The sequence below is a fragment of the Ambystoma mexicanum genome, chromosome 6q (assembly GCF_040938575.1).
Source record: "Ambystoma mexicanum isolate Mex_15411 chromosome 6q, UKY_AmexF1_1, whole genome shotgun sequence".
Classification (NCBI taxonomy): Eukaryota; Metazoa; Chordata; class Amphibia; order Caudata; family Ambystomatidae; genus Ambystoma; species Ambystoma mexicanum.
Genome location: NC_090937.1, coordinates 1,591,285,007 through 1,591,292,920, shown reverse-complemented (window position 1 = coordinate 1,591,292,920; position 7,914 = coordinate 1,591,285,007). Strand labels below are relative to the sequence as shown.

Sequence of the window (7,914 nt, the reverse complement as noted above, 5' to 3'; positions counted from 1 at the left end):
ACTCTTCCTCATCCCAAAAAAAGAAAAGCCGCCACTGCAATCGTCGCGGGGTTCTGAGGTAAGCCGTCGGCTGGGCCTAACACCCTCCAGGAGTGTAAGGATTTCAAATCCTCGATGCTTGCAATGTTCAAGCAGCAATGTGTAGTCGGTGCGGCTCCCACCCCCATGCAGCATGCTTTGGAGCCAAGAGCGGCGGTCGATGTACCTGCCTTTCTAGTGCCCCGGTACCGACTATGTTGGCACCGATAAATCTTTTGACGCCGAAAGAAATGCAATGCAAGTCAGATAAGCCCTATGCATCCAAAAATGTCGACGCTTCTGCGTCTTGATTTCGGTCGACACCGACATTTACCATACCGGCGCCGTAAGTGAAACCCTCGATGTCGACGGTTGTCGAGACAGTATTTACTCCGCAACTCCAGTCTGAATATTTCGAGATCATGACAGGTATCTTCACCGATCATGACACTGATGACCAAGATGTCGACCCGATGTTCTTGGGTTCAGGAGGTGTCGACTATTTTGACGACCAGAATAAGCTTCTACAGCTAGCCCAAGGCCTCCAAGATGCCAGTAGTCTGGGCACTTCGCCTGACCTCGAGTTTCAGAAGTCCCAGCCCTATCTTCACAATACATCTAAATACAGGGCTCTTGCAGCCCTGAATCATGCTGTTCCCATCTTCATCTTGTATCCTGGCTTGCAACATTATGTGTTACTACTGACTTCTGCAATTGTATTCGCTCTCCACTCTTGCTTTTCCACTCTTTTTGACTGCTTGCTCTCTTTTCTCTCCTCCTTTCCCTTCTCCCTTTTCCTATCACCTCCCCTTCCTTTCTTATATGCACTTACTCTATCAGAATTGTCCCTGGACATAATATGATAGCAACCTCGTCTGTTTCCTCCACCCTCCCATTACTGTTTTTTTCCTCCCCGCCACCCTTCCAGCACTATCTGAAATGTCGTCAGGCCTAGTATGTTAGTCGCTTGTTTTGTTCCTCCCCTCCCTTTCTGCACCCCTCTCCCTCACCTTTTATTTTTCTCCGGCTCTACCAGAAATGTCGTCAGGCCTAGTACGGTAGTCACATGTCTGTTTCCATTTCCTTCCCACTCTCCCCCTCCCTTCCTTATCTATGTCTTAGCTCTTGCACTATCTGAAATGTCGTCAGGCCGAGTACGATAGTTAATTTCACATCCTTACTGTTCATGGCCTGTAAGAATGTGGTTGTATTTTCCCTTGTTCCCTCCCTTGCCTTGAAGCGCTTTGAAACACATTGTGTATAGGCGCTATATAAATAAACGATCATATCATATCATAACCAAACACTATGCCCCATGGCCCCCTCACCCCCAACCAAACACTATGCCCCATGGCCCTCTCACCCCCAACCAAACACTATACCCCATGGCCCCCTCACCCCCAACCAAACACTATGCCCCATGGCCCCCTCACCCCCAACCAAACACTATGCCCCATGCCCATGTCCCCCACCCCCAACCAAACACTATGCCCCATGGCCCCCTCACCCCCAACCAAATACTATGCCCCATGTCCCTCACCCCCAACCAAACACTATGCCCCAAACACACTCTCAAGCATGCACCCATACAGACCCGAACCCCCCCACCCCAAAACTCAGCACACACACTCTCAAGCATGCACCCATACAGACCCGAATCCCCCACCCAACTCAGCACACACACTCTAAAGCATGCACCCATACAGACCCGAACCCCCCCACCCCCCAACTCAGCACACACACTCAAGCATGCACCCATACAGACCCAAACCCCCCACCCCCCAACTCAGCACACACACTCTCAAGCATGCACCCATACAGACCCGAACCCCCACCCCCAACTCAGCACACACACTCTCAAGCATGCACCCATACAGACCCGAACCCCTCCACCCCCCAACTCAGCACACACACTCTCAAGCATGCACTGATACAGACCCGAACCGCCACCCCCAACTGAGCACACACACTCTCAAGCATGCACCCATTCAGACCTAAAGCCCCCACCCCGCAACTCAGCACACACACTCTCAAGCATGCACCCATACAGACCCAAACCCCTCCACCCCAACTCAAAACACACATTCTCAAGCATGCACCCATACAGACCCAAACCCCCCACCCCCCACCGCAACATACACAACACAAACACTCAAAAACAAACATTCATACACATCCGACACCCTCCCCCACTCCCCATCTCAACATACACAACACAAACACTCAAAAACAAACATTCATACACATCCGACACCCCCACCCCCCCATCTCAACATACACAACACAAACATTCAAAAACAAACATTCATGCACATCCGATGTCCCCATCTCAACATGCACAACACAAACACTCAAAAACAAACATTCATACACATCCAACACCCCCCACCCCCATCTCAACATACACAACACAAACATTCAAAAACAAACATTCATGATGCACATCCGATGTCCCCATCTCAACATGCACAACACAAACACTCAAAAACAAACATTCATACACATCCGACTCCACCCACCCCCCATCTCAACATACACAACACAAACATACAGCAGAACAGGCCCGACACAAACACAAACAGACCACTTACCGGATGTGCTGGAAGGCAGGTAAGCTGGAACGCTGGCGAGGTGAGAGGTACTATGGCTGGCGTGGCCAGCAAGTTCTGCAATGCCTTCCAGCATCAAGCCTTACTGCCCATCGCCAGCCGTAGCGCTGGCCCTCCATTGGTGCAGCACACACGCACTACGTGGCTCGTAGGAGCGACGTGGTGCGTGTGTGCTGAGCCAATGGCGGCCAGTGTTTTGTCCGGCCCGGAAGACAACAAAGACTTTCCTAATGGAAGGCTGGCGATGCTTCTTGCGGGCCGCCCTCCATTAGGAAAGTGTTTGTGCCTCGCGGGCCAGACAAAACAGCATGGCAGGCCATAACTGGCCCGCGGGCCGTATGTTGTGCACCCATGCTCTATGGCATGTCAGAAAAAAACTTGAACAAACAAATCACGCAGAAGAACGCCCTTCGGGTTGCAATGGACTTGGGTACACATGACCATATCGCTGAAGCTAGGAGATACATTCACTGGCTCCCCATCAGAGAGCGTATCATGTTTAAGACTCTCCATTAGCCATCGTTGTTTATCCAACCACACACCAACTAACCTTTCCCAGAAGGTATGATATGATTAAGGTCTAAGGACAAGCGTCCACGAACCACAACGAACGGCTTACAAACATTGCTTGTACACTTTCAGATACAACCCCAAAAGAGCAGGTGGATCCAGCTTCCCGGTGCGTGCCTCTAACCTCTGGAACAAACTCCCACTGACCCCCCATGCTGAGAGTCGAGCCATCTTAACTGTCATCCAGCAAGAAGTTAAAAACTCAGCTCAATTAACCATCTCGCTATGCTCTTTCGCTGTCTTTTCATCTGTATGTAACTAGATGCCTCTGAGCTTTGCGCGCTGCTATCAATGATTAAATAAATAAATAAAACATCTTTAAAAGGGTGCTTAGTGCTGCTCATTGTAACTATCCTAGATTTGCAAAGTAACTGCTGCGTTTGTGCTTTGCAGGTCATTCAGCTGGAAATGTTCCATCATTCGTATGAAAGCCTTTGCTGGTGGTAAAAGTAATGTATGCAGGTCGTTAAGGTGCTGAGGCTGAAGCCAGGAACGCTGGGTGTGTGTCTATGACTGACCGTGACCTGGGAAATGGGCAGTGACTGACTGTCCAGTTGCAGTAGATGGGCGCTTTTCTTCATCCTTTGTACTGGAGGTACGTTGTATAAACAGCAAACGAACTAGTGGTACGGCGTACCAATGATTTATATCATTCTTTAATCTCTAACAACAATAAAAAAAAAACCTTTCAGTGGAAATGGACCTCGAAGTAGTCATACTTTATACCTCAAAAACAACCCCTTCGGTCCCTACCCAAAGATACCTAATTTCGGTATGAACGTGGAGGCTGAAATTATTCCCTTAGTTCCTGTCTACGTTCTCGCTTCTTTACTATCTATAAACAGATGTACATAAAAGTAGATACCTATTCCATAACAACCAACGTCACACGCTCCCGCCGCCTAAAAGCACCGTTGCCTGCGCCCTCATAGGATTCCTACAGAAGTGCCTGTCAGTGTTGCCAGGTCAAAAGGAAAGAAATAAGCTGAATGCCCACTCAAAACAAGCTGACTCCCAACCAAATAAGCTGAAAAAACAAGCGCACCTCTAAAACACTGTGGATAGGTCTCAAAAGTAATAAATATAACAATAATGCAAATATACATTGAGAAAACACAAACAAAAAATGTTAGAACAAAGCATTTATTTTAAAAAGTATTTTATTTTTAAGTCGTTATTATGTGTGCTTGCCACACAGAGTCCTTCAACTGGTGTGGTCCCCAGCTTTCCACCTAAAAACATAATACCTCTAAATATCAGCCTCCTCCATCGAATATGAAAGAAGCCTGGCTAGCACTTGTCAAACACAAGCATGTCCATATGACCCCATCCTGTGCCCAGCCTTCACCTAAAAAAATAACACCTCTCAACATCAAACTTCTCCATGCAATATGAAAGAAGCCTGGCTAGCACTTGTCAAACACAAGCATGTCCACATGACCCATTCCATCCTGTGCCCAGCCTTCACCTAAAAACATAACACCACTCAACATCAACCTCCTCCATGGAATGCGAAAGAAGGCTGGCTAGCACTTGCCAAACACAAGCATCATATATGCCAACAATCCCGCTTTAGGCGGGAGGGTCCTGATTTTTAATTTGAAAATACTGCAACATTTTCGTTTCTCCCTCCTAAAATAATGGTAACCCCAATGCAATCCAATGGGAGAATTCGGTTCTCCCAATTTCGGTGAGACAATCTCCCTCCAAAGCAATGTAGAATGTTGGCATGTATGCAAGCATGTCCACATGACCCACCCCATCCTGTGCCCAGCCTTCGCCTAAATTACTCCATTGTTTCAAACATTTCTATCATTTGTGTTATGATGTGACGAATTCGGCAGCACAAGAAAGCATATCAGTGTGTCCAGAGCTGTGGGAAAAAGTGGCAGAAAAGGGAGGGCAGGGTAGGCGGTCTAACGCTGTTATCGGAGAGTGTCCTTAACCTTTACAGTACAGCGAAAGTCTCGGGTTCATACAAAAAAGCAGGAATTCCCTTGAAAGCACTACATCTGGAAAAGTGAAGGTGCCACAGTAAACCACGGGGATGTTAACTGCCTGTTGAAACTGGTGGAGAGATGCGCATGTGCACTTGCCCTCATAGGATTCCTACAGATGTGCCCGTTGAAAGAGGTGGAGAGATATGCGCATGTGCACTTGCCCCCATAGGATTCCTACAGAAGCGCCCGTTGAAAGAGGTGGAGAGATATGCGCATGTGCAGTTGCCCTCATAGGATTCCTACAGAAGCGCCCGTTGAAAGAGGTGGAGAGATATGCGCATGTGCACTTGCCCTCATAGGATTCCTACAGAAGCGCCCGTTGAAAGAGGTGGAGAGATATGCGCATGTGCAGTTGCCCTCATAGGATTCCTACAGAAGCGCCCGTTGAAAGAGGTGGAGAGATATGCGCATGTGCACTTGCCCTCATAGGATTCCTACAGAAGCGCCCGTTGAAAGAGGTGGAGAGATATGCGCATGTGCAGTTGCCCTCATAGGATTCCTACAGACGTGCCCGTTGAAAGAGGTGGCGAGATATGCGCATGTGCACTTGCCCTCATAGGATTCCTACAGAAGCGCCCGTTGAAAGAGGTGGAGAGATATGCGCATGTGCAGTTGCCCTCATAGGATTCCTACAGAGTGCCCGTTGAAAGAGGTGGCGAGATATGCGCATGTGCACTTGCCCTCATAGGATTCCTACAGAAGCGCCCGTTGAAAGAGGTGGAGAGATATGCGCATGTGCAGTTGCCCCCATAGGATTCCTACAGAAGCGCCCGTTGAAAGAGGTGGAGAGATATGCGCATGTGCAGTTGCCCCCATAGGATTCCTACAGAAGCGCCCGTTGAAAGAGGTGGAGAGATATGCGCATGTGCAGTTGCCCTCATAGGATTCCTACAGAAGCGACCGTTGAAAGAGGTGGAGAGATATGCGCATGTGCAGTTGCCCTCATAGGATTCCTACAGAAGTGCCCGTTGAAAGAGGTGCGCATGTGCAACAAATCTACAGCGACTTGATCGAACTATGCTCACGTGACTTCATTGATGTTTTCACCGTAAGGTGGTGTCTTTACGCAACGGCTCGTTGGTCTAGGGGTATGATTCTCGCTTAGGGTGCGAGAGGTCCCGGGTTCAAATCCCGGACGAGCCCACTTTTTGGTTTCTGTATTTACAGGAAACATTTTGAAACAAGAAAAAAAAATCAGGGCTCGTCCGGGATTTGAACCCGGGACCTCTCGCACCCAAAGCGAGAATCATACCCCTAGACCAACGAGCCGGTTGGCATTAAAGCCGGTAAAAGCATAGTACTCCTTTACATCACTGTGGTATGAAGAGGGTACATGCCAGACAAATGGGGTGAGCATATGGAAAATAATACATTGTGGCTGGGAAGAGGGGTACGGGGGCTGGTGTTGTTATAGCGGCAGTGTTATATCACTCAAAAGAACAGCCATGGCTGCTGGACAGATATCTAACTACTGACAGATGTCCTACTGCCTAACTCCATCATTCTTGTTTTGATTTGATAGAGGGGCTATTGTTATTCAGTTTTACACATATGCACTGTACACACATACACGGTTAGTAACGTGACGTCTTTTTGGGGTGGCAGTCCTTCAGTGGGGCATCGATGGCTTCCTGACTCGAACAAGACAGTGCACTTTAAATAAAATATAATAAAAAAACTGCCAGTGCATGGAGCCCTGACACCTATTGCACTGGTGACCCACCCCACCCCCTCCTTTTTTTTGGGCATCCATATAAACAAACAACTGCTGAGCAAGTTATAAGAGTATATAAACAGTCTGCTAGAAGTCAGCTATGAAAATCCAATAACTGGCAACCAGAATAGGTATCGAGGACAGCCTATTAGAATTCCCAAATTTCCTTTAACTGTGTAGCAGCACAAACAGCAAGAAGAACAGGAGCGACAAAGAACACTTAGATATGAGAGTGGAAAACAAAGGTAAAAGACTTTAGGGAAGGTCAAGAGATGGCAAGGCCATAGCAGGCAGCTAGGCAGGTAAACATATCGGTATGTGCACCCAGGGTTACAAATGTACACATATAGGTCTACGAAAGCCTGGCAACATAGGGCCTCATTACACGGATGGCTGTGGAACAAGGTGCTATTAGCACCTTGGTCCATGCCGGTAAAATACCGGCACCACCTTGGTGGAAAGGGGAATTACCGCCCTATTCTAAGGTTGGTGGGGCGGTAATTCCCCCTTCCCCCATTGCCCTTCCCCATTCCCATTCCCATTTTTGCCCCATAGGGCTCTATGGGAATGGGGAAGGCGCTAATAACGGTACCGCAAATTGCGGTACCCTAATTAGCTCCCTGATCCCTTTGCGGGTTGGTTTTTAACACCTGCAAAAAGCAGGCATTAAATTCCCCAACCCGCAAAGGGACCTCTTAGTGAGGTGGTAAGGGTTTACCGGTAAAATACCGGTACCAATAAACCCTTACCGCCTACCGTGTAATGAGGCCCAAACTCCCTACCTCTTTCAGGTTTTTCCTTGCGCAAATTGACTAGTCATTTTTGTGTTTTTGGGTTACCCAGGGAGTTTCCATAGTCCCAGGATCACTCTATGATCCACCATGATTGGCCAACAGAGAAACTGACTCCACAAAACTCTGTATCAAGGGAATGATCTAGGGACTGGAGGATTAGCTTCAGTGTATGAAAATAATGGAAGACTGGAGCTCGCTTCACCCTTGCA

General features: G+C 48.2%; 2 non-coding genes across 2 annotated transcripts; one reads left to right on the top strand and one right to left on the bottom strand.

Annotated features, from left to right (window-relative positions):
• The first annotated feature begins 6,268 nt into the window (after positions 1-6,268).
• Positions 6,269-6,340, top strand: TRNAP-AGG (transfer RNA proline (anticodon AGG)). The gene has a single exon. It is a non-coding gene; the product is annotated as a tRNA-Pro (tRNA).
• A 54-nt stretch (positions 6,341-6,394) lies between these two features.
• Positions 6,395-6,466, bottom strand: TRNAP-UGG (transfer RNA proline (anticodon UGG)). Its single transcript has one exon. It is a non-coding gene; the product is annotated as a tRNA-Pro (tRNA).
• Between the last annotated feature and the right edge of the window lie 1,448 nt (positions 6,467-7,914).